The 27,968-nt window shown below is 39.0% G+C and overlaps 1 protein-coding gene and 1 long non-coding RNA gene across 2 annotated transcripts in view; one reads left to right on the top strand and one right to left on the bottom strand.

The window, feature by feature from the left end:
- The window catches only part of FBXW7 (F-box and WD repeat domain containing 7), a 177,025-nt gene that overhangs the window by 107,921 nt on the left and 41,136 nt on the right, over positions 1-27,968 (top strand). The gene's annotated exons all lie outside the window — the stretch shown is intronic.
- On the bottom strand, positions 16,183-26,464 carry LOC141729155 (uncharacterized). Its single transcript, XR_012580417.1, has 2 exons — positions 25,468-26,464; positions 16,183-16,819 (listed from the first exon to the last, which is right to left on the bottom strand). It is a non-coding gene; the product is annotated as an uncharacterized LOC141729155 (long non-coding RNA).

Below are 27,968 nucleotides of genomic sequence, written 5' to 3'. Positions count from 1 at the left end.
AATTTGAGCACACAAGTGAATGTTTTAGATGTCCATAAATGCTGCATATTTGTCCGTTTATGGCCATGTTTAGCAGGTCCGGCCCTTTTCTTGATTTAGGAAGAGCTCAGATCAGACGTGACCCGTTCTTTCCTGTGTTTGGAGAAAGTAAATGCTTCAAGACATCCAAGACATCCTCAGGGAATTAATTAATTCCTGAAAATATAGCAATGAGGAGAGGTGGGTGTGCAAACCTTCATGCCCCCTGCCCCAGTTTTTCTCTTTCTCTCTTCCTGATGCAGAGGGAAACCTGCACTAAAACTTCTCTCTAGTCACTGAAGTGTAAAAATAGTGAAACCTGTAATTTGCACCTCTGGAGTGTCTTACTGACTTGTGGGACCTAATTTATAGAAACAAGTAGCATTGGCAGCCCCTTGCAGTGGACACACAGACCCCATGAATTCATAATTGCTGAAAATTTTCAGTTTATTCTTTGGGCTTCAGTAGACAATTTATGCCCCCCTGAGGTTATACTGAGTTACCCAATCGTAATAGGTGCTGCAAGTCTAATAAAACTAATCTTTCAAGAGACATCTGTGTTTCTTTGCTCTCAGCATGTTCTGTCTTTTGTGTATGTATGTTGATCGAAACATTGAAACATGTTATTTAGTAATTGGCCCTAAGGCCTTGTGTTTTCTCAGTGATTTTAAGATTTGTAATTCAAATTTGCACTAGTTAAGCATGAACAATGTTAGTAAGCAAAAAAACCTTTAAATTGAACTGTCGTCTCTCTGAAGTAACTAATCTTTGTGATATAAACAGAAAAATGTCTTTTTCTTAACCTAGTGTAACAACTGTGTGCATAATGTACAGTATTTGTATTTTAATGTATTTGGAAGAAGGTAAATAGAATCCTTCTTACAAGGTACTTATATTGACACAAATTAAGCCTCAGTGGGATGAAATGATGACAATTACTGAAAAATAAAGAAGTACATTATGTAGTAGTTTTGAATGTAGTTTAAACTATTTTCCACTTCAATTTTAATTTCAGATTGCCTGTATCTTAGAGTTTTTTCTTTTTTGCTTATCCTTCAGAACCATGAAGTCAAGACACCTTTTTGTGCATTTTCATACAAGCAGTTCCTTGCTGTGAGGCAACATGGGACACACGTGCTTTTGTCCATCTTTTGAAATCTCTTTACTAGGAGTTTTAACTTCTGTACAAAGTTTTGAGAAATAGTTCATGTTTTGATGGTATGTGAACATATGGGGAATGAATTTGGAGTCTTGAGACTAAACTGTTGCATTTTTTTCTTTTCTTTTCTTTTTTTTTTTTTCTTTTTAAGCTTACTAGGAGAGCATTCCAGTAGAGAGGACATAAGACATATGTCGTCTTTGAAGGATCAGTGTGCTAGATATTGGATATGGCATTCCAAAGCATGTAATGACACGGATCACAAAGATGTTGCCCTATTAAAAACCTAATATATGCAACCATCTTTGTATTTCTAAAAGAATGTCAGTTGCTACTAAGAAATATGCTAAAAACCTTTCTGAACTTTTCAATTCCTTTGACAGTGCTTGTGAACTTCAATATCTATTTTAAAAATACAATATATTATATATAATTTTCATTCTGTAGCACACAATATTATAGGTGGTAGGTAATTGTTTCCTTTCTTTTCCCATTCAGAACTGGGGAGTCATAGCATCTCGTTATCTAATACTATTTAATAATAGCCCTAGAATACATACACAGATACAGGTGCTCTTCCTTCAGGGAGAGTTTCAAGATTTCCTTCTAGCTTCCTGCCACTAAGTAGCATCAGTGCTGCTTCATAAGTCTCTGTCCTAGATTAGGTGTATCTGTCACAGACATATCATAAAGCATATCAAATACAAAGGTTTTATCTGGCCTCTTTTAGATGTGTCTTCATTAATGGTTTTCACGAATAGACAAATTGGTAAATTTGCTACTATTATTCAGTATAAAAAAATCTTAAGCTTTTTTTTCTTATTTTTTATTTCCATTTATATTTTCTTATATTCTGACTTTAAAGTAATCAGGTTTTGCTTTGTTTTTTTTATAAAGAAGAGCTCATTTTTAATAGGAAAAACACTAAATGGGAAAAACCTTACATGTTGTCTTACAATGTATTATAAATAAGGGAGCTTGTTTTTCCTTTTTCAGTCCTTTACTCCTCATGTCTTGAAAATAATGAAATAAAAAATTCTCCTAGCTTATCTTCTGTATGCATTTTCTGCTCTGTACAACATTAGAGGGGAGACAAGAACCAAGATGTAGTTTTAAGCAGTAGCTTCATAAACAAGTCTGGAAACTGAGGTAATCCTGCCTCATGTCCTTGTTTTCCCTGTTTCTTTCACCTTGTGACTGCTGTCATAGTCTCCAAACTTGGAAACAGCTGCTGCTAGGAAACCCTGTCTTTCCTTGTTTGACTTGGAAAACAGGGGTGGATTATTTCTGTTAAACTGAAGAGGAAAAAATACTTTCACTGAGTGCTGGCCATGTGTCTGGTTGCACCAAGGCAGAAGTTGGAGGTCTCTGAGGTAATACAGACTGTTTCAAGAACTGGGCATGTGGGAAGTTCACACCCTGGTTCAGAATGTGTCTAGCATCAAGACAGAACAGATGAGAGATCGCCACTACATTTAAAGTGTAAAATGTTTTCTTTCTTCATTTATGAATGAGAATGTTTGTGCTTCAATTTTCTGCCATGTTTATTTTCATAAAAATACAAACATCTCTAAATCTGACTCTCACTTGAAAGTAAAATTGAAAGTGGTCAGGAGCATTTGATAGATTACTGTAAATAATTGGAGAGATTTGTCTTCTACAGGTGCAACCTGAGCTGCACTTCTATGGTCTCTATGCAGTGATTTAGTTTCTTTACAGTGGTTGCTTGAAGGAAATGGCATTTTCTGCTTCTCTGGTAGATGCTTCAAATTTCAGAGGCAGTTTAGCACTATTGTAATTAGCACAGGGTGGAAGAAGCCATGCAGTGCCACTCTGGTCCCAGGCTTGTGTCGTAGATGCAGCATTGCTTGGTTGGCTACAAATGACATGAGATACACAGAAAGTGAGACTGACAAAAGGTGGAACAGAAAAATCAGTTGCTATAGTACCAAGCAGCCAGTGCTGTACTGCTGAAAATGTGGCTTTCTGTATATGCACGTCAGCAGAATAGAATACCTTTGTAGGGGTAGAAGGTATCAAAGTATTTTTAAGTACTCCCAGGGTGATAGTCCCAGTTGACAAGAACTTTACATCAGCTTTAAAAATGACACTGGGCATTACACAGTGAAGTCTCTCCAACAGGAATATATTCTTGAGGAAGAATGTATCATGACTTGAGAATAGATTAATTTCTTAGAAAGACAACCTGACACCAAGTGTTGGACAGGCAAACTATGCCATTGTGCCTTTTTTGAATCTTGTTTTATGCCTTGCTTGCAGAGTCAAAGCTGGATTATTTGCACTTACAGAGGTCTGACCTCTAGGTGCCATTAGTAGGATAGAAATACAACCCCTGTTCTTAATCAAAAACCTTTCAATTAACCTTTCAATTAACTCAATACTGAAATTGTTTGTCACAGCCTCTTTCCTACAGGAAAAACCCCTGAAGAGATCATGGTGGTTCCCTTGAGAACCAGCTTTACTTCATAGCTCAGAATGTGTTTTAAGGGAAAGATACTGTGATGAGAGACACTTGTGAAAAAAAAATCATAGCCAGAGGAGAAAATAAAATACATAAAATACATAATGGCCCAGATACTGTCACTGACTGTAATAACTGCTTTTCAGGATTTATGATGAAACAGCTTCAAACTTGTCTTTTAAGTCCCCTTGTTTCTACGTGCATGTAGTCAGGAGAGAAAGCTTGAATTTTGCTTTCCCATTATTACTAGGGAATTATTTGGATATTATCTTTATGGGAGTGGGAAAATGGGTTTTTTTTTATACCTAGCATGCCATTATTTATCATCTCTTTTTTTTATTAGAAACTACTTCTCATAGCAGTTTGTTAGCAAGAGGGTGCCCTACCCTGACCTTAGTTAAGAAGCTGTGTAACAATTCCTTGTAAAGCTGCATTCTTAAATACATGGTGTATGTGTAAACTCACAAAGACACAGCAATAGTCATGTAGTAAAATCTGATGGGGAATGCTGTAAGTTCAAAAAACAGGAAATCATTCTTTTTAACATTTGCTTGAAGCATGCAGATTGCACCGGGGTTTGAGGTTCTCTGCATAAATTTCCAAAACACATAACTGGGAGAAATGCTTTGCACCCTTTTTCATAACTGTTGACAGGCCAGCTTAATTTTTCCCTTCTCCTTGAAAAGGTTGTGCTTGTATGCAGGTGGCTTGAATAGCCTGGTCCACATGGATTTAGTCCATGAGAAAATGAAATTATGATCAGACTCTGTTAAGCTAGGTGGGTTTTTTAGCCTCACCCAGAGAAACATTTGTGATGTTCTTGTGAACGACAGCATGTCTAAAATGTCCCATGGCTTTAATAAAGGGTGCCTAGGAGAAAGAACTCTGATATATCATTTATTTAGAGTTACCATACCAATGTAATGGGCAGAATATGTTTAGGATCTTTTATAAGCAAAAGAGTTTTGCAAGGCACTTTTTCTTAAGATTATGGTGATCATGTGTACCACATGAACATTTGTAGCACAAAAAGTAATTTGAGCAATTTTTTTTTAATTGCAAATTTTACCACTCTGCTTCTTAAAAAAATGTATTGGGCCTTTGAAATGTAATGGTTTGTTTTGTAGTCTCACAGTGTACCCTTTTTCTTTAATAGTGAAAAATATAATTTTGGATCTCAGTGGTGTTGAGTAAGGTCTTTGTCATCTTGTACCTCATTTAAGCTAATCTGTAGGAAGGGATAGGAAGAATGGCAAGTTCTTGTCTTGGCTTGAGAGAAGTTTCAGAATGCCTGTGCTGATGATACACTGAGATATTTGCCTCATGGAGATATGGGACACCTTTTTTTATTCAATCAGAAGTTCCTGACTGACATTCTAGTTAATGCTACCAAAAATAAAAACCCATACATGTATCAGAACAACACATTTAGCATTAAATGACAAGCAAAATAGCAATTGAATTTTAAATCAGAAGAAGCAGGATGCTTGGGGGAAAAACTGTTATTTAAAAAGTTGAGGGAATTTATAGGATGTATGAAGTAGCTTATATACTCATAAATAATTTTTTATGCCATTGAGAGTTGATTCTGATAGAAGCTTTGTTGTTCCATTCTTAGATAAAGCTTTGTGTCATGGCTAAGTATATCCATTTTAGTATTTTTTCCTTTCTAAAGAAATGTATCTGAATTGGTTTTGTTCATCAATTCTCATCCACTGTGTAATCAAGGTGGAAAATTCATACCTTTTTAAAATGAGAAGGTCTAAGTATGCATATCTAGGGAAAACTAGGAATTTTTCCACTAAAGAAAGAGTTGGATTTTTATTCTGCTTTTCCTCCAATTGTTTGTATGTTTTATGGGGGGAGCAAGGGGCTATCTTATAGAAAAATATAGGAAATTTTTAGTTTAACATAATTGCTATGTTAATATGCAGGGATTTTTTTTTTTTTTACATCATGCAGCTTGTGGTGTTGTTTCTGTAGTGGACGTGAAGGGGCAGTGTAGTGCTGTTGATAAGTTTTCCTCTGTGTTCATCTTTTCAATCTTTTGTGGAATATCATGTTTAAAATGTGATTATTTTATTGATTGTGTATATGTACATTAGTTGTAGGAAAGTATGAGAATTCTTTTAAGTTAAAGAAATATCCTGGAAATATCAATACAGTTAAGAACATTGTTGTTTAAAATGAGTCACTGTTTTCTCCTTGACACTGTTTATACTCATGAATATAGATATTATTCAGGTTTTTTTATGACTGTTACTGTTTAAAGGCTTCCACATGGTAAAAAGCACGTGAAGATCATGGACAAGTGCTAGCAAAGTACAGCCAGTCTTGAAATATAAAAGGGCATGAACAAAGCAACTTTGACGTGATTTTTGCTTAGTTGGTTTTTTTCACTTTGAATATTAAAGTACATTTGAAGTACTTATGTGAATGGCACATTCTATATGAATTAACTGACTTCCTGCAGAACTGAAATATTGAGGATACCTGATTTTTTTTTACCCAGTAGAATAAACTGGTATCCAAAGGGGGCATTCTCTCAATCTCTCCTGAAACCACCATTGCAAAAAAAAGGATCCTAATCTTGGGGTGTATTTTCTGAAACAATGATAAAAAGAAGAAATTCTTCACTGTGAGGGTGGTGGGGCACTGAAGGAGGTTTTCCAAAGGAGTTTTGAAGGCATCATTCTGGGAAATGTTCCAGGCTGGTGTGGATGGGGCTTTGAGGAACCTGATCTAGGGGGTGGCACCCTGTCTGTGGCAAGGGTATTGGAACCAAGATGGTCTTTGATGTCCTTTCCACCTCAAACTATTCTGTGATTCTGTGATAATTTCTCATGTCACTGTTTTCTCAACAGAGCCAACATTCACTCCAGTCTTCTCTTATGATTTTTGGTTGTTGTAATTGGTGTTTTATCTAAATGCTAGGGATAATGAAGATTTTGAGGTTAAACTTTAAAAATAACTGAGTGTAGCCCTGCCAGTTTCAGTGACAAACTTTTTCTTGCATATTTTTAAATATTCAATGTTAGGTTGTTGGAATTTTTCATAGACAACTTCAGGTTTTTTTCTGTGAATGTTTAATTTTGTTTCTAAGTCATAAAATACAGAGTTTTAGAAAATTTTATATGAAACATGAAAAAAAAATCTTTTATTGTTCCAGTTTAAATCTTCTAGAATAAGCAGGGCTTTCCTTGTTCATTGGAACCGCTTTAGTACCCCAGGACCATAGTCTGAGAAGCTAAATAATGATACTGAGCAGCTCAGGTTCCTTTGAAGATACCAAGGCATTCCTGGGTTAGTGACATAGCAAATAGTAGTATCATATTCTTTCCTCCTGGAGTGCTGATGAGCTGAAGAAATACATGTTTCTGGAAAGAATAAAAGTAATTCTGGCAGTTAATTTTTGCATGGCTTTGAGTGTTGTACCTTCTCTCATAATAAACCACTTTAATTTGCTTAGCATTTTTAAGCTAACAGCTTTCATCATGGTGCATGTTAAACAACTCAGAGAGCAGAATTAAAGTAAGAACTGAGTGATATTTGTGCTGAGTTTTAAGTACAGAAAATTATGGGAATCACTGATAACTATAATGACTAATAATAAGTATATAAACTGAATGTTAACACTTTTTTAGCCAGTTAGTAATTTATGAATAATTTATCATTAGCTAACGTTTTATGTATCTCTGTATGTTGAATATGTCTGTTACCTGGTTTTTTTTCCATCAAGTTTTTATGAGTTCCTGAAGGTGCTTAAAAGATGAAAAATATTTTTAATGTGTGCTAGAATTCTCCAGGAAAGATCAAAGTACATGTTCTTTAACCTAAATTCAATAGATTTGACTTACATTAAAATTTGAAATTAGGTAGAGACTTACAGTGAATGTCAATAGTGGGGTTTTTTCTTCTATTACTTCTTCTATTACTGCAAGGTTATGGTAGACATGAGCAATAAAAATATCATCTGTGAATACCATTGTATAGCTGCATGACAAGCTCTTTCATGCCCTGAGAAAATTGCTTTCGCTTTTTGTTTTTGTTTATTCTGTGATCAGCAGTGAACAGAAGCCAGTGACATAGATGATTTGTTCTGTTTAACTCTCTAAGTGCAATGTATAAAGGTTAAAAGATTGTTTGCTTTCTTAGGAGCTCCAGTGTGATGACCTTAGGAGTAAGTATGCTTTTTTTGCCCAGATAGAAGGTTTCATTCTCCATTACTTTTAGAAACAATACAGTATTTTTATTGCAGTATGTCTCAGTGGATAAATCTTTGAAAAACATCTTACTAGACTTACTTGACACTAAAGACAAATGTTAAGATGCTGAGGGATTGTAAGAGTAAGGCTTTTTAATTAGGAATTTAAAACCCCAAAAGCTATGTATCAAACTTGTGACAGAGCACTTGCTTGGGCAGTGTCAGTACACCATCTTCTCTCATCTTTTTCTTCGAAAGTGTTAGGCTCCAGTTCTTCAAAAGCAGCAGTAACACGCTAGATGCCAATGGGAAATTGCAAACAGGAAAAAATGTCCTTTATTTTCACATCAGCTTTATATATCAAAACTGCATGCATCTTTCACATCTGCCACTAAACAGATGTGTGTAATTTCAAGTGCAAAAGTGCATGTGCCATTTTAAGACTTTATGCAAACAGTGTATATCAAATTAGCTACTTGTATAAACAAATACTCAACTGCATGCCTTGTATGCATGTCAGCTGAATGCAGTTACACACAAATTTTCTTAAAAGCAAGTGTCTTTTAGGCTCACTGCTTAAAAAGCTTGTCAGTGTCTGGAGGGTAGCGTGAATATTGTCAGCATTTAAATAAATGTCTTTAAAAAATGGATAGACTGAGAGGGCTATTATGCAAAAAGTTAATAGATAGTATGGTTCTTGTTGGTCACACATGCTGAAAGTACCAGAGACTGAAGTAGGAGAGTGTGTTCCTGCTCTTAAGGACTCCCCCCACCCCCAGCCAATGAAGAGATTTGTTAATGAATGGAAGACTTTCATTAACAAGTTGCCTCCTTTAAAAACTAACTGAACTTGCAAATGATCAGAATAGCATTTGGCATATCATTAGTACAGGACGAGTAAGCCTTAGAAAATTTGAAGAATTGGTTCATGCAGTTTCAACAAAAGTACTTTAGAATTTGGGCTTTTCTTTGGTAGCCTGTGCCCTTTTGGTCTCTTTTCATTTTCTTGCTATCTGTGTAGACCCTTTACATTTTTTCCAAACCTCCCCCCACCCCTGTTCAATAGCTAATCTGCTAAATTCATGCTACAACTGCCTCATTGAGTGGATGCGTTGTTCTGCCCGCTATGTACCAGCTTTGTTACTGTGCAGTATTTTTCAGCTGTTTGTGCTCATTACCATACAGCTGGTATTTAGAGGAGAGAGGGAAGCAGGCAGAAGCTTTACTGTCTGCAAGTATAAGAAGCTCTTTTGCAAATGGGGTACTGGCAGATGGGGCATGTGTTTAAACGGGTTTTGCTGATAACAGACTGCATTAAAAATCATTCTGAGAAAGTCTAAGGTCAGCCCCATGAATTCAGAACTTGAGAGGTATTCAACTTTTGGAAGGCCTTTATAGAATATTAATTAACCCAGGTCCATGAAAGTGACAAATGGATTGTTTGCAATAATGTTAGATACTATCCTGCTGCCCCCACTTCACAGTTCATTTCCTTCAGCAACCCCTGATTCAGTTTATTAAAAAAAAAGATAGGATTGTATATGCTGTTCTCATGATCAGGGCTCTTGCCAAAACAAATGAGTGAACAAACAGTAAAATCCCAGGCCTCATGAAAGGAAAAATAATTTTCCTTTTGATGTTGTGACTGAACTTTGCATTATGTACAATTATATAAACCTTTGCCAGAAGCCAGCCCTTTACATACACATGGAAATTGATTCTCTTGCTAGCAGAATGAGTAGCACTGCACTGGCTGAGGTGATCTAAAGAGAAATTGAACAAAGTTTGTGTCTAGAGCCAGTACATCTTCTATTGGCTCTATTGCTGTAGCTGAGAAGGGAGAACAAGCTTTAGGGCCCTGGGACTGCTCTTCCAGGCCTGCAATGGAAGCTGGATATTAAAGTGGATATTATAAGTGCAAGCTGGGAACAGGTGTTCTGCATTTAGACATAGAAGTTAATCATTTACTGTCTGAAATACAAGGTAATTGGTATGTGCTAACACAGCTCTGTGTGGCTCTAGTGCATGGCCCTTGTAACAGGATCATCAAATTCCTGGCTTCCTTCTGGAATCTGTTGCATTTTGGCATTGCTCTGAGCCCCTTGGGACGCCCAGGGGTGACTAAGCAGATGGAGTGCTCTGACAGCTGAGGAAGGATGGAAACAGTGATGGGTTAACATTTCTCAGAGTACCCACACAGTCTCTGACCCTCCCAGTCCTAATCCTCCAGGAAAAGCTACAGAATACTTTCCAAAGCATTGAGCCTGGGACAATAAAGCCATAGAGTCAATAGAGCTATTGATTTCATGGGATGCCATAATCTTGGGGTTCTTTCCCCTTGTTTTACCTCTATCTTTGCCACTGGAGACAAACTCCTCCTTCATTACTAACACTGCCCTTTCTGCTAGGTGGGAACCAGCAAGTCTCAGATGTGTACCTAAATTGTTCACCACACCAGGTATACCTGGAACCTCATCAGCTCAACGTTTTGGTCTCCTCCCCTGCCCCCATCCCAGCTGTATTATTTGGGATAGTGAAAAATTCTGCCACTACCCATAAACCTTATTTTACTTGTAATAAGGAGATGTGCTGTGTTTGTAGCTGTTGGTCCTGCAGCACAGCAAACAACTGTAGTGTGTAAAGCCAGTGCCTGGCAGTGAGAATATGAGCCCTTATTCCAGACCAATTAACAGATGTATGTACAATTCAGGCCACATTTTATGTTCTTGAGAGAAGAAGTCCAGATGCTTCTTACCTGCTTAACTATTGACCAGAGTTTTATTTCAAGAATAATTAGAAAACATCAAGAGATTTTAAAGAACAGCACTGTTCAGTTCCAAAATTCCATTGCTTCTCTATAGTGTGAGCTAACACACTAAAATGTGATATGAAGAGTTCTGCTTTGAATGAGTTAGTGATCACATTCAAAATTACATTGAGGACATTGAAGCACAGATTTATATGAGTTTTGAGTTGCAAGTGAAAAACTGGTCACTGGTTAGCTTCCACACTGAACAACAGTCACTCTGACTTTGTCAAAAGCAAAGTGGGGAATTCACTAACTGCAACTTGTTCAAGCTCTTTAAATCAGATACAATTTATTAGAGTTTTTGATGTGTATTGAAATACAGCAAAAAAAAGTAATGGCCAAAGTAGGACCCTGTCATGATAGCTGCTGCAGCAGGGGTGGTTCCCCTCCACCCCCTGAATTTATAAACTCTAGCACTTTGCTTTCACACATCTGTCTGCAAATGCAGCTATACAGAAGTGCAAGAAGAGGTAATGAACAGCTGCCATCTTCTGAATCCTGCTGTGATTCCTGGAGGCCCTATTTGCACACTTTTGCCCCCAGCCTACCTTCCTGCTTTCTCCCTCTTTTTCCAGTACTGTCTTGTAGTCTGCCAGAAGTTATTTCCTTTCTTCAGCTTTGCTGGCAAATGGATCCTGTAAATGATCTGACTCGCTTTAGGGAAAGTTAGTTAAGTTTAAAAGGCTATCAAAAGTGATTTAAGCTGCCTGGAAAATGTTTTGCATGAAAGAGATGAAAGAGCAGCAGAGCTCTAAGGTCAGTAACCTCTTGCAGAAAGGTGGTGGAATACGCAGGGGTTAAACAGCTTTAACTGGCCAAGTGCACACGGATCTGTGGTGCATGAAGAGCAGATGTAAGAGCTGCTGTCACTGTAAAGGCCCTCCTGCAACTGCCTGTGCTAGTATCACTACTTTGATTAAAAATCACATGCTGGAGGTTGTAGACAGACGTTCACTTGGCTAAAATCCATGCCACTGGAAACCTTCATCTCCCCCAGGCAGGTTCCTATTGCCCCTTTGGTGGTAATTATGGCCTCACTGGAGCCAGCAGAGCTCCCACACTGGCTGTGGAGCAACCAGCCAGAAAAGCTTAGCCAATTTAAATGGGTGATTTGCACTAACCCAGCTAATTTAACATAAAGTGGATTTATTGTTCCTTTGGTTCTGCAGTGGGGACATCAGCATCTTCTGCTGGCACAGCTAAACATGGGGGAGCATGGTGCAAATGCTATGTGCTGTCCAGGTGTGACAAATGGGCAGCTCCTTGATAAGGACGCCACTCAGTGCTGTGCCCAACCTTGTGGCTTCAGTTTAGGTTTCCTGTAGATGGTTTGATGAGTAGAGATGAACAAAAAACTGCATGAGATATTTCAGAAGTCCTTTTAGCTAAATTTATGAGGACAAGTTTGTTCAGGCAGTTTGTTCTTCCATAGCAGAAAGCACTAGGTACCTTAGAGTCCATGGATAGGTGGTAACATGGAACTTTATCATTTTAGTCTGGATGTTTTTAAGTATCATGTAATTTCAACATTAATTTGAATTAAGTTCATGTGTAAAACTAATTCAGTGAGAGTGTTTGGATGGTAAATAATTAAAGTTTTGCTGTAAAAGAAGTCAGAGTGCATGCATAAGTTTTTAATATTAAACACAAAATTATTAAATTCATGGTAAAAATTAGAATCTCCCAGATCTATGGGAGATTCCCTACCATCTTTGTGGTAGGGAATCTCAAATGACTGGGATTTGTGAAAAGCAAATTACATTTTACAGTCTGAGAACTACCTCTGAAAATCTTTTGTATGTTTCTACCCTAAATATTTTGAAAAATGTACAGAATTCATTTCCATTCTAATTTTTATAGGTATCTTGTTTGTATTCTCCACGTTATTTAAAAAATAATGCGTGCAAAGACTAAAGTGTTACCTAATGGCTAGTAAAAGTTTGGTGCTCAGAACAGATGCACAGCTTTGAATGGACTCAGAGATCTCCAGCTCTCTGCCTTTGCCTGTTACACTGTCTACACATGAGTTTTGTGATAGTTTGTGGTAGGATCTAAGGTAATAGATGCAGTAAAAGCTACAAGAAGCTTTGCTAATAAGCAGACAGAGAGCAGGCACCACTGTGGATGAAACAGAATTAAGCTCCATCCAAAACCTCATCCCACTAAAGATATTTTATACTGATTTGTTTCAGAAAAGTTCATGATAAAACCTTCAGTGAACTGGAAACAGTGGAGAAATCAGTGTAATGAGCAATCAACATCTGAAGCAACTGGCTGGCAATGAGAATACATCAAAGATAGTTTTCAGAGAAAGGATGGAAATTACTGAAACTTCACAGTGTTCAGAGACATTGTGGTTCTGTCTTTGTCATGATGGGGTCCTGGATCTCCTGTGCTGGATGCTTCATTGTGTTTGCAACCCGTGGGCAAAACCTAATTGTCAGTTACTGACAACAGAGAATGTCCTCTTGAAGTTTTTTGCTTTTGGGAAAAAATTTTCTGCTTCCCTAGAAAAGCCAGGCTTTTAGCTCAGTTTTTCTCTTGGGAATATTTCTTCTTTGTAGGACTTTGCTGAGAAGCCTTCAGTGTTGAGTTTTGGACAAATAATCCAAACCAATGAAGTTATCCAGTTTAAAAAAAGAAAAAAAGGCATCAGTCCTGTATCCCTGGAGCCTGTTTTAACAGCTGTACTTTAAATTCAAGAGCTCAGTGAAGCTTCAAGAGGAAGCATTTTTGATGCTTAATATTAATTAGGAAACCTTCTCCAAAAAATGAGGCAAATTAAAATAATTAGGAAATTGTTGTGGTGTAGGCCCTTCATGTGTATTGTTGAAACAGAAGGATAACAAGGTGTATGGCAGGTGGAAATACCCTGCAACAGCATAAAAGTCCTGAAGGAAGGTGGTTAGTAGCTTTATTCACCAGCCTTGCGGTAATTCACTTTGCTAACATATGCTCTTCTCCAGTTTTACATTGGTGCCACTCTGCAGTTTCGCTCATTGAGTCACCAAGTAGCTGTCCATAAGTTTGTTTAAATAAACTTCTTGGATGTGATCCTGTAAATATATTATTTAAAGCTGTGCAGAAATCACAAGTGCTGTATTTTTATCTTGCTTCAGATCTTAAGTGATTCCTGGAAGTATGTTCAGGTTACCAAGGACCTTATGTAAAAATATAGAATGGAATTATACAGCATGGTGCTATAAAGTCTCTTTAGGAAGTCTTCTAGCATAATCCCAGCACATCTACTGTTCTCTTACTGTGTTTGTGACTAGTGACTGTTAAAGTCACTTCTGTTGCTGCATCCTGCATTTGGTTTTGGGAGGGAAGAAAGTCCTGATTCACATTAGTTTTGGACACGTATGAATGGAAAGCTGAAGCAAATGGGTGCATTTTTTCAGCCTATCATGGTTTCCAGTAAGTGGGGTGGATATACAGTGTCAAAGAAGTCAGCCTGAAGGCCTGCACTGAAAAAGAAAACCACGAGGAATGAGTTGTTCTCTGAGAATAATGTCGACAAAATAATTGAAAATGGCCTTAATTCAAAATAGGAATTGCAGAGAAACAAATACCCTATCCCCTCTGAAGACAATATGAGAAATACAAAGATGTCCCCCATTTGTGAAACAGACAGACAAATTATTATGATGGATGTCAGCTGTGAATAATGGAAAGCACTTATTCTGGTCCATGGGAGTTTGGGCACTGTGTACCAGGAAGAGTGAGAGTACAGCCTCCATTGGCTGCAACACAGGGAGACCCTGAGGTCTTGAAACTGTGGCTAATAAATTTATTCTGGTTAGCTGAAAACATCATCTGATGAGGAATTTGTAAGTAATAGCTATCATGGGTTCAATTATTTCCAAGGCAGAAAGACAGTCACCTTCCTCTCGGTACAGAAATTTCCTTTTGCAGAGTGCACTCTAAATCAGATGAGAAATGTACATCAGACAGCATAGTTCACCAGGCAGAAATTTAATTCTGGGGTGACACCTGGTCTGTGGGCACCCATCCTCCCTGGTAATTCACTCAATAGGCTGCTGGTTGACCTCTTGATGTTGAGGGAATGGGCAAGGAGCAGCAATAAGCTGATGATGATGATTATTATTATTTGGTCTCTCTACTTGTCAGGATTTAAGAGAGAGCTGTCTCACAAAGCTGGCAATAATCTAGGTGCAATATGTCATTTTTCAGAGCAGGACTAACACAGACAACTTCTGCTTAGGTTGATTAATATGGTGGCAAACCAGCTTCACGTTTCTGCCTCACCAATCAGATCTGTTATTTCAAGGTTCTTTTCAGTGCCATCAGATTCAAAATGATGATTAACATTTGGACCCGCAAATGCTCTTTGACCTACATTTGGGGAATAAAAAAAAAAAGCTTAATTTAATTGCAGTAAATTCTTTCAGAAGGGATGTAAGAAGTCAAAGTTCTTCACTCATGTATTTCTCAACAAAATTCAGGATGGACACTTTTGGAGATCTTAATGTGAACCATGTGTTCGTTTTTCTCTCTGTGAGGACCAGTGCAGTAGGACTGCATTTTCAGTCCTTCCAGCACAGCACCAGTTGATTCTCTGTGGGAGTTGTCATGTTTCTTATCCATTAAAGCAGACCCCTTAATAGCTCCTATCACTGCCAGGCAAGCTTTATAAGTTCAGAGTGTCTCTTATGAGACTTGGTATTATACATCTAATTCAGACAAGTATGTCTCACAATCACTATTGCATTGTTTCCAAAGAAAATACAACAATTATCCTTTCCTCTCTGACGCATCAAAGCCCAGCTCATAGGAGAGCTAAATCTCCTGGCAAGAAGGTTGTGGTAAGATTCGCTTTTCAGCTCTGTAGCAGCCAGTGTGCAAAAGCTGACTAAATATCATTGGATTGGCTGTCAAAATTTCACTGTGCATTCTTGACAGGTATCTTCTCTTTGATATGTTCCCTCTACAAGGGGAACTGCATAGGCTGTGTACAATCTTTACGATGCTTTTGGTTGTTGAAACTCAAAGAGTGATTCCTTTTTCTATGGTAGGTAGGTAGAACTACTTTTGTCACCATCTGTAGACAGTAGGATGAGTAAAACAGGAATTTCTTTTGAGTAACAAGTTTTCACATGCAGTCTCATTGTAAAAAGAGGGTCTGTCCAAAATACAGAGAGAAGTCAATAGTAAAAGTCTGGTTCTGTTTTGTCTGAAGATATCTGTGCTATGAAAAATAAGTGGGAGAATTTTAGCCTGCAGCTTAGGATATAGTTAACCTTGACTGTAGAAACTGCCACATGGTGGGAGTTCCAGAGAGCAGGACAAATGTGTCTTTGGTGCCAAGTCTGGTTTGCCTGCAGTTTCCATCTTCCCTCTGGCATTGACAACACCACCTGAGGTAGGAAGGTGGAAGCAGGACCACCCCAGTAGCCTATGGCTGTTTTTTCCATTGGTATTGGACAGACCTCAGAGCTCGGAGGCGTGAGCTTTGGCCTGTAAAGGGTAGAAGTTTTGAGGCCAAACCAGAGATTTTGCAGTTTCTTTTCCCAAAAGGGAGGTATTTTCTCCTATTTCAGTTTAAGCAGAGTTAAAACTACAGGGAAGAACCCAGTCTGCTGTCCTCTGTACCCCTTGTAGTGGTGACATCTAATGTTGGCCATGGATTTGTTTTGTGGTGAGAGCCACTGAATTTTTAAAAATCTTTATTTTCTAGAAGCGTATTCAAGATCTGAAGCCATATTTTTAAAAGCAAAAATGCCTTTTTAATTAAAATGTGATGTTATAATAATGACTTTCTGGTTGGCAAATAACTGATTTACATCAAGCCCCAACTTAAAACATAGTGCTTGGAGCACCATGAATACAAAATTCTATCCTTTCTTATCCCATGTGTAGGAGGAATCCATCACAATTGCAGATACAAGAAGCAGTGGATTTTGACATTTTATTAAAGTTTGGACATGTAATCACTCTTCAATGTTCTGTTCAAAGGAGCCTCAGCAGAAAATAGCATAAAATTACCATGCACTGATAATGGAGAGAAGCACTGAACTTCAGATTTACGCTCTCATTACTTGTTCCATCACATTCTCAGTTCTTTGTTGTGTTGTCCTTATGGCTTCTGCTGTTCTGAGAGTAAGGTTCCCATTCATTTTTGGAACTCTAAAAGGACATAAATTATAATGGCTGAATTCTGATATGACACAGGTTAACAAAAATGAAGAAGTTCTTTACTCTCAACTCTCAAAAGCAAAGCTAATATATTTTCCTACTGTTTTCTTTTGATTTCTTTTCCAAACATACAAGAAAAGTTAACTCTCTCTGACATTTGAGGTAGATGTGGTGTTATATTTCTCTGTGGTAATGTTCTTTTATATGTTTTAAATGCTAACATTAAATTCTGGACTCATTATAAAGAAACTCACTTCCGTTTGTAAAGTTAATTTTGTATTTTCTATCATGAGGATTTTACGTATAAATATTTGTGTAAGTTGCCTTTTTCAAACATCTTGGCACAAGAAACTCAGCTAAAATGGAAGGAAAATTGTTTATGGGAAGAGAGAAGCTTTCTAATCTCAAAAGAAGTCTATTATGTTTAAAGAAAAACATAGTTTTATGATAAAAGAATTATTAAATAAATCCACTAGGTTCACTGAGTAATAACTTTTCACCTCTTGCAACTGCTGCAACAAACAAAAAAATAGCTTACTATGAGGACTTTGCTGAAATAGGTGGGAAAGGAATTGCCTGTTCTGTTTATTTACCAGTGAGCTGAAAAAAGGAAAAAAATCAGGTATTCAAACAGAAGTTTTTTAAAAAGCTACAAAGAGAGACAAGGTTGTAAACTCTTTGTACTGTCTTTGACTTTGTACTTTTTTACATATTTGAACTTTCCCTCCCAGGATTTTTTTTTATATTGCAGATTTCTGTACGAGCAGATTTCTTAAAGAGCTTGCAGATACAGCTTTAATAGTGTCCTTCAGGTTGGTTAGTAGATGGTCTCTACTTCTGTAAACAGATTAGGCTTTGTCAAAGTGTTTTGGGGTTGGTTTTTTTTTTTTTTTTTTTGAGGTGGCTATTATCATCTGTGAGGGCTTACACTTACAGGCAAATCACAGGGATGATGACTATACCTTCATGATAGCATAAAGAAATTTTCTGGTTTGGCAAAAAAGTGAGCATTGTTGCATCTGCCAGAGTACTTTCCACAGAAGTGATGATATCTTGTGTAGTAGCTTTGCTTAAAATCTTATGGCTTGCAAAATTCCAATTTTAGCTATTTCTCTGCTAACCAAACCCTTCACTTGGTCACAGCTAAGGTGGGTAAAGAGCACTTTGTTGGCAAAGAGTTCAGTCTTAGCAAGAAGCTGCAGCAATTTAAGATATTATTTTATCCTGCTGTTCCTGGGTACTCTGCTCCCATGGCACAACCCATAGGAGGAATATGCTAGCGATCCACAGCCACGTGTCTGCAAAATCCAGGAGTTCAGTTTACACCACTGCAATCCTTATAGATTGTTTGCCTAGGTAAGCTCAGGTAAGCAACCCTTCTGTTTAAAGGAAATGCCCTCTCAAAGCTGCTGGCAATGTTGTTTGTCAAAATGAAATATTTTAAATAGTAGGGCTCTGCCAACCCGGCTGGTTGGTTGGAGTGGATTAGGTTGGGCTGTTTGTACCAGAGGGGATTTGCAGGTGGGTACAGGGGGCTGTGGGGAAAGGATGAGTGACAGATGACAGGCAAAGCCTGTTACCCACTGAGTGGGCACTGCTTCCACTGGTGCCCCAGAGCTGTGTCAGCCTGGAGGGCAGTCACAGTCCTAGGGAGGCTCTGCCATCATCACTACAGCAGGAGCAAGGGCTCTGTAATAAAATTGTCTGTGGAAAGTGGTGGAAGAAATGTGTGATTTGAAGATATTTTAGGTATTTCATCAATGGGTTTAGGAGAACACACCCTCATTAATAAAAGTCAGTTGGTTTTGAAGTTGAAGCTTCTGAGTGCAAATGCATTTTATGAGTAATATCTGAGCAGAATGATTTCACTGGAAGGCTTTTCCATCTGATGAAGCCAAAGCCACCTCCAAAATACATCACTAAAAAGTTGCTAGAGTTTATTTTGCTGATGTCTCATTTTATGCCTGCAGAATGAAAGTGTGATTTAATTTAGTTGTCCTGACTGATAGTAAGGGAATCATTGTGGAGTGGGCTTCAGAGCATGTAATCAAGGGTTTCTGAAACGTTTATGCTTTATCTGCTAGTAGTATTAAACCTCTTGCTGCTGTTTCTCGCTGCTTCTCCAGCCTGTCTCACACACTGAGAAAGCAAGGGCCATGAATCCAAGCCTTCAATTCAAGGAGCTGCTGCTGTTAGCTATCTGCAAGCTGACCCCATGTATATTTGTTAATAGGTAATTCTCAGCAGAACTTAGGCCCCTGGCATATCTATCCTCTGTGTATGCTACTACAGTTTTCCCTTCACAGGGCTCAGGTGTTGCACAAAGTCACATGTAGCAACACTAGAAACAGAACTCAGGAATCCTTTTAAAAAAAAGAAAAACATAAATTCAACCAAAAGATGGTTTCAACTAACTTGTCTTTTGAACTGAATAATTGAAATGTATTTTAGCAATGCTGTTTGTGTATCTATTTATTGAAAACACGTATGGAACAGATGACTTGGCATGTCCTATCAGACAACAGGGGATTTTAGTGTGTATATGTGTGAATGAGCTGGGACTGCCAGTACAGGGTGAAGGTCTTATAACTGCAACAGTGGATAGCAAGCACAACTGAATTTCATGACAGATATCTTGATGTTGGATTAAGTAATTTGCCTCTAGAATTTCTCAAAGAAAGCTGCTTTTGAAGTCAGATATGCCACTCTTTGCAGGTATTGGATTTGGGAGGCTTTAATGATTAAAGCAGCAGTAATACGGGCTTATAAGATGTTGGGTCAAATCCTGGCAGTACCATGAGGCCCCAGTGAATTCAGCACACTTATCCTGCTGATGGGGAATCCAACATATCTTGGCTTCTGTGACTGTGACCAGTTGGTACTGTGAACATGTCATCTTCCAGCTCAGCTAAGTTGGCTGGATAAGCTGCCACCCTTTGGGCTACTTGCAGGTATTTGTCATGCATCCTGCCAGCAGACTTCTGCTGCTTCAGATCTGCCACTTAAGCTGCTCATGTCATCACTCCTTAGCCTGTTTAAGGGGAAAAATGTGCATTTATTGCCAAAGATCTACTTCTATATATAGTTGTACAAGCCAATTTAGCTCATGGACTGAAATCTGTTAAGGAGGGGAGAGTAATCTCTTCTGGTACAGCTATATCCAGCAGAGAGTATGCCCATGGCTTGCCATTTTGAGAGCTGGTTTTGACAAGTTGTTTCAGAAAAGCTTATGGAAGGTAGGCTGTCTTACAGTGAAGAATGTCTGTAAGAGGTGTGGGCATGTCCTTAGGAGAAGATAGCAGTAGGCATGAGGAATGCTTCTGGAGCAGATGGGCCTCTGATCTAGAACTGTTCTTGATGTAAAGCATGTTTGGATATCAGTGGTCATTTTCACATGTATTTGAAAATGGGATTTGAAGTGGTAAAAGCACAGTATCCTCCTCTTCCTAAAGATTTATTTCCTTGTCAATTGTGGTTTTCTACAGATCTTGTCTAAAGTCATCCTCTCTGCTCTGCACAGAGGCATTGATGTGGAGAGTGTGTTCTTGCAGACTCGGTGTTCCCAGCCATGGCCCCAGAGTTAGTTTATAACCAAAAGGTGAGAATAGCAACATGAAGAAGCAGTCTTGATTCCTAGCCAAGCTTTTAGTGTGATTCACCTCTGGGTTAAGCCCTCAGCTTGTGAGCCCCTTGCTCCATTGGGTCCCTTTGAGCTGGGGTCTTTGCCATGTCTCTGAGTAGTTCTTACTTTGAAAGGGCAATCTTATTATGAGGAATATTGATGTTATTTGACAAACCTTTGTTATATACATTGAGCTATCTGTTCCTTTCCTTTCCAGCTTCAAGATCACTCTAAAAAGTGCTAACAAATTAGGAGCTTCTTGAAATTAGCTTAACATGAAGAAGCAAATATACTCAATTCAGTTACTGGTTTAATGCAGATCAAGATAATATTTTCCCCTCATTCCCAAAGGCCTCTCAAGGAATAGTGCAATTCCATGATGGCATCCATACAGATAAACCGTAGTATAACTGCATTATTTGGAAACTACTGAATGCTACTTCTGTTTTCCCTTTCATTTAAAAACATTTTGAAGACAATAATGCTGCTGGGAGAGAGTCTTAACATCTGAGCACTGAAAAATTTTTTCTTAGTTGTCTGTTCTTCCAGAATATTTGTGAGAACTGTGGTTTTGTTTCAGGGAAATGAAAAGTTGGAAGAACTTGTAGAAGGTTTAGAAAGACCTATCGGGGCATAAAATGGTTAATTTACCTTCCTGAAATTCTTGTGTTTTATGGAAGAATTAGTTAGTAATTTCTTTTAGACTGAGTGTTTTTGGTTGGGCAGGACCAGATTTGTTCAGATCTAGGTGTTATTGATCAAACTTTTGTTAGAAAATGTAAGTTGGATATGTGACAGCTGGACAAAACTGCAGCAGCCTTTAACTCTCTTGTTGATACCATCAGCTGGCTGCTTGCATGGTGGGGTCTTGTTTGGAGACCAGTTGCACATCCTGTTTCATTGAGGGCTAACTCAGTACCTCAGTAGTGAGAAAATATGGGTATATGAACCACTCCTTGGGATCTCTCTAGGTGTCACATACCCTTGAGCACAAATTCTCCTCAGGACCTGAAGACACTTTGATTGCTTATTTGTATATTTAGGTAGATATACAACCAGAAAAACGATTACTGCCAGTTGCAGCTATAGAAAATGTGCTTCCAAAAGATCAAGAGGGTTGGATTTGGTATGCTGGTTGTTTTCACAGCCTTCATGACAGCTCCTTATCCTGGTATTCATCCCCATTCTCATACTGGGACATCTGCTAAATTTTTAAGTTAAGAGTTCTATTTTCTATTGCAACAAAAGAGTACAGTTTTTGTGGAGGTGAAGGGGGCATTATGATTGTTTCTCACACTTTTTTTTAAATTCTGAGATGAGATTTCTTTTGGTACAGCCATCTCTTTAACCTCGGCGTACACTGCCTCTGCTTAGAAAACAGTGTTAGTATCACAACTCTTCAAAACAGATACCTTTTAGATTGTAATAGATGTCCCTTGGAAATTGGAAATGGGAAATGAGTTGGATTTTCTGTGGCTTGGAACTGTTGACCCATGCTTTAGATCAATGCAGGCTCTGGCTGAGTCTTCCTCTTTTTTCTTTTTCCCATTTAGCCTGGAATACTGAACAGCTAACCCAGCTTACTAGTCACGTTTCTATAGCTCCTTTCAGAGGGCCACACTAAACTGCCAGCTGTCTACCTGCTGTAAAAGCAAAACCCCACCATTCCTAAAGTAGATGCACATAATATGGTAATGTAACCAGCTATCATGAACAGGAAAGTGAACAAAGCCCAGTTAGTGTTACTGTTCTTGCTTCTCGGTATGTACACCTGCTGAGTCACATTTAACTTTCCTCTGTGATACAGCAAATCAAGTACTTAACATTTTTTCCCTAGGTACTTTGCATAAAGAAGTACAAAGCTTGTTCAGGTTTTCTGGTTAACAGGATACTACTGTGAGAGCGCCTCTTGTGCTCTTCAGGACTGAGTAGCCCACACATCTTGCCACAGATGTGGGGCTTGTCTGTCTCAAAGGAAGAGAATTTCAGAGGGCTCTTTGAAGGACTGTGCTGATAAGGAGGCTGACATCCCTATCTTGAGTTGAAATGTACCTTGTTGTTTTAGCTTTTAACCCAGTAGTCTGCACTGCCTAAAATGCCTGAATTATGGGGAAGGTTAGTATCCTCTGCTGTCTTCTCCATGACAGGTTGATTGCTCAGTCTAAACTTGAGACTGTTGGATTCCCTTTTTAAAGTAGCTGTCCACCAAACTTTGTATTAATCAGAATCAGTAAATATGAACATATTGTGCATAAGGCACAAGAAAACTGTTTTAAAACAACTGTTGCTGCAGTTGTTTTAAAAACCCCAGAGCTTTGCCCTATGACTTATGCCAGGTAGTGTTCTCATGCTGGCTTACTAAGGGGGGAGCACCTTCACTTTTTTCAGTCTTGCACAGCAGAGAATGAGGGTTGCTCAGTGCAATGTTGCATGCGAATCCAGAGACCACCCGCTGTTCCTAAACACAGGGAATTAAAATCATTTGTAACCAGGAGGGACTTTGGATGAAGTTTGCCAGAAATGTAGTAGGAACCAAAATAAAGGAGTCCCTAGTACAGGTCAACCAATTCAGCTTTTGGAATCAGCATAGCATAGGAGTTCCTAATCCCTCTGGTGGTAGTGGTCTGCCTTCTAATTTTAGTCCCTTTCAGTTTACTTGTAAAGCACAATAGACCAGTGGAAAAAAATCTGCATTTTAAAAAAGTTTTTGAAGAGCAGGCATGAGTCATACCTGTCCCTGCAGGCCATTAAAAAGCTGCCAACAGTTAGCTGGGAAGAAGTGTATTTAAACTGTGTTCATGCCAATTTAAATCACTTTATTCAAAAGCATGAATGAGGTTGTAGTATTCCATTAAGACTGTTGTTATCAAATTTTAATGAGGAACTATATTTACACAAGCAGCAAATGAGTTCTTCCCAGAATTTTCTTTTTAATCAAACATTCCTAAACATTGTCTATGATTTTACAAGGGACAAAAGTGAACATTGTACAATCTTGTCCCAGTGGGGAAATTCAGCTGTGTTCAAATAACTGCACAGAAATTGAAATTTAGGTTCATCAGTGAATGATCTGGTCAGTGGCTCGTAGCATGTTTTGTTGAAGGTAGGTAGCAAAATGGGGATTCAGGACTGGCCAGTTTTCAAGGCACAAGTTTGTTCTGTGTCTGAAATTAGACTAAAGGGAAGAGTCCTCATGATGTGTGAAGCTTGTGTCGAAGGTTAAATTAAAAGGGACCTAACGAACGCTAGTCTGCACTTTGATTTTTTGCCAACTTTCTGATCAAAAAAATGAGACTTCTGCTAAATACCAGACTGCAGGCTGGTGCTCTCATCCTCCTCCCTCCTGCTTCCCTTTCCCACTTCCATTCAGTCTCTCCCTGACACATCAGCAGGCCTATGACATACAGCAGGATATTTTTCCATTTCTGTGAGAAAGATTGGCATGCATAAACCAGCTTGGCACTGATTGAATATTAGAGATGGAGTATGATAATAAAAGGAAAGTGGGTAAAAAAAATCCCTAGAGATTTGTCAGAACATTGCTGGCATTGCTTAAGCAACGTTATAGCTAATAACAAGCTTTAGTAGTTGCTTTCAGCAAAATAAAAGGAATAGGAACTAGGACATATATTTGCACAGGCTTTATTACAGAATCTTAAATCTCTCTTCCAATGTGCTAATTTCAAATAATAGTTTGCAATATTCTGCATTTTTTTCCTCTTATTTTAAAATAGTTTTAAGATACTTCCCTGTACAACCAACCACATTGGTGACATGGACTATTCCCTGGCATTTAATTCGTAAATCAGTAACATTAGAAGGACTGCATTTCCTCAAATAATTGGATTTGTGAAATACTGAGTCTCCATAAACTTTCAAACGTCAAAACCACGGTTGCCATCTAATTTTGTGGTTACGAGTGAATGGAACAGCAAACAAAAAAATTTCAAAATCTTTAATTTACTCCATCCAGTCTATAAATAAAGCTTCAAAACCCAGGAGTTTCGTTAACTGTCTTGCTATTTAACCCACAGTGAATGGATTGGTTTAGGGAGCACATCAGTTCCATTACACTGATCTGGCAGTTAAGAAATTTTTAGAGAAATGGTTAAATATGTGATGTCTGAGGTTATGTGAATGTTGCAACATGCAGTTTTCCTTGAGGGTAGAAACAGAGGTTTTTAACTTGTAGTTTTTTAAATTCAAGTATAAATATTATAGCTTTATAAAGGAAGCATGAGTTTTATTTAACAAAATGCCTTCCCAAAAGAAGCTTAGACATAACAGTGGACAGGTAGGGTAGTTTTCCTTTTTTATGCTTAGTTCTTAGGTTTTCTACAGGTAGCACTGAAAATGTCTCTGAAACACTGTGAAATGTGCCACCTATTTCATACTTCTTTATATTGGAATATGTATCCCAATATAACCAGTTAGATGGTGCCTAGGCCAGTTCTGACCTTCGCTGCTGGGCCAAAGGCAGCACTGCGGTGTTTTACCCCAGAGATACCTTGGCTGGCGGCAGAGTGCAGCGGGGCACAAGACAGGACTCCGTTCTCCTCAGCAGAGAGAGCTTCTGGCGATAGTGGGGATAAAAGGAGTGGATTCTGCTAGAAGGTTGCCAGATGTTTATTCCATTGGTACAGAGGTGTCTGTACTGGGCCACTGCTGCTAACAGAATGGAGGCCGCATGGTCTCATTAACATTTTAAGCTCAGGACAGGGGAAGGGGAGGGGACAGGTGAGTCACCAACCAGGTGAAGGGGCAGGGTCTCAAGGGACTAGGGACAACTATCACACGACGCCTTGCTGGTATGTTAGCCTGATTGACAGGGCACACTCAGCGAGGGGCGAGGGGGAAGGGAGAAGGTAAAACAGGATATTGCAACACACCACAACACTTCTTGAATTCTATGAAACATCTGTTATAAAGAGTTGTGCTGGTAAAGTTAAATCCAGTGTAAAAAAAAATAAATTATTAGCAATTGTCATCCCTCTTGTCTGGATGAAGGACTGGTTACCTGAAGTTATGCAGGGCTGTGTCTCTTGTAGAGGCAGGCAAGCATGCTGTGTGGTTTCTAGACTGGAAGCACCTGTTCAGGGAAGAGTGTTTTTAGTTGGGGCAGGTTTGCTGGCCTCCTTGCTCTGCCTGTAGCCCATTTTGACATGCAATTGCACAGCATAAGGTTAATGACAGTGGGTTAGCAAGCCTTCAAAGCATCTGGTGTGACCCCGGGATGCCTGGCATTCCTTTCTGCTCTGCAAAGGTTTGGCATCCATCCTCCACTGCAGGAAGAATGTACTCAGGAGAAACCAGCTCACAGGGCTCCCCCAGGCCTCCAGAGAGGGGTGAGTTGTCATGGCAATAAATCATGAGGGCTCATGGAAAAGGAGTAAATCCCCTTCTCTGTGCTCTACCGTAGACATGGCTTGGGTAAGAAAAGGAAGCTGGATCAAGCAGGTAGAATGTGCAGTTTTCCCTTTTATAACCACCACTGCTGCTTAATGCTAGGGCAGAGTGTGTGTGTCATGGGAAAATGACCATTTTCATGTACCAGAGACACTCTGGGCTGCAAGGAGTCTGTGTCCTACCAGTCATAGTGCTGACCAGACTGACCTGACTGACCTGGGACTCACCAAGCATTCTGTAGCCAAAGACAATGTTGGCAGAACTGCATCTTCCCTCTAGTGGCTGCTTCCAGCTGCTCTGCAGATGTGGGCAAGGATGGCAGAGAAAACACCAAATATTCTCTAGATAACTTGCTGGTGCAGGTATTAGACAAAGCAAAGGAGAAGCATTTCGGGGGGGCTGAAGCACTTCAGTGAAGACAGCCTGAGAGAGCTGGGGTTGTTCAGCCTGGAGATGAGAAGGCTCCAGGGACACATCCCTGTGGCCTTTCAGTTCCTCAAGAAGGCTTATAAAAACCAGGGAGAGTCACTTTTTATACAGGCAAGTAAGGACAGAACAAGGGGAACAGTTTTAAACTGAAAGAAGACAGGTTTAATTAGATCTTTGGAAGAAATTCTTTACCCAGGGGCTAGGGAGGCACTGAGGATTGCTCAGAGAACTTATGGATGCCCCATATCTGGAATTGTTCAAGGCCAGGTTGGATGAGGCCATGAAGAACCTGATCTAGTGGGTGGCATCAAAGACCAAAGTGGTGGAGGTTGGAACTAAATGATCTTGAAGATCCCTTCCAACCCAGGCCTTTATATGATTCTGTGTCCTGCAGTCCAGATGGCCCCTCCCTTGTGGATGGTTGAACATTGTATGGAAAAATGGTCCTGAATTCCAGGGAGGGAGAAAATGTGGTTGAGAATGGGAAGGGAAAGGAAAGGAGTTATAAAGTGGGACAGTAAGTCTTGTTAGACTGTGATGTTGTGGAGAGGGCAGGATAGGCCAAACTACAGGGGAAATACTGGCCAGGATATTGATACAGGAAGCACAGGGCAAGAGAATGGAGGAGGAAAAGATGGAGGACCTTGGGGATGATGCTTACAGAGAAACAAGGAGGAGGAAAAGATAGAGAGAGCCAGGAAATTCACACATATTCAACAGAACAATCACCTCTGCAAAGCTGAGACTCAAGGATCCTACACTTCTGTTACCAGCAAACTGCCCTGGCACATGACATTTCACCTTCCTCTAGAGCTTTTTCACCAAAGGTGGCACCCTGCTGTTCCTCACTGTGGTTACCCACGGTGGTGGGGTGTCACCTGGGGGCTCAGGCTGTGCTCCTGCCTGCCACACTGGGCTGGGAGTCAATGCATTGCCACATGATGGGGTGAATTCCCTTGATGCTATAAAATGGATGCCAGGATGCCATGCCTAAAACATTGGAATGTTTGCCTTTGCAAACTTGATGCATGTGCACAGGTGGATAACAATGTATAGTAAATCACAACCTCAAACACTGCTTCCACAGAATCTCTCTTACTTAGTATGTACCATGCACAGGCTATCTTGTTAAGCAGCTCTTCCATAGTAAAAGCATCTTATTCCTGTCATTTCAAATTCTTTTGAATGCTTGGTTTTGTAACCTTTTACCCCCTTTAGGTAAAACAGGTAGGAAAAGAGATTTGACATTTTTAATAGTTTTTTCTTTACATTCTTCCTAAATCCTTCTGGCTTAATCTCTAATTCCAGGAATTCTTCTGTCTGTAGCCTCAAGACTCACAACTAACCCCTTCTCATTTTCACATACCACAAATGATAACAGAAACTATTTTGTAAATAAATTTGTATAGATTATGCCAGATAAACAAGCACTTCTCTTGGCAATTAAAATAAAGCTATCTCAAAAAAGAAAAGAAAAAGGAAAACTTAACAGAAAACAGCAGTAGATACCAGTCCCCCATTTGTATTCAGTGCAAAGGACAGACATTTTTGGTAAGCCTTCCAAGTCCAAACACACATTTCTTTTTCTGTACAAAGGTGATTTGACAACCTGCTTATATTTGAGTGAAAACAGTTTGAACGTTGGTGTTCAGAGGCAGAAATGCATACTTCTCCAATTTGCAA

This window comes from Zonotrichia albicollis, chromosome 5, assembly GCF_047830755.1.
Source record: "Zonotrichia albicollis isolate bZonAlb1 chromosome 5, bZonAlb1.hap1, whole genome shotgun sequence".
Taxonomy (NCBI): Eukaryota; Metazoa; Chordata; class Aves; order Passeriformes; family Passerellidae; genus Zonotrichia; species Zonotrichia albicollis.
This window is presented reverse-complemented; position numbering and strand designations above follow the sequence as displayed.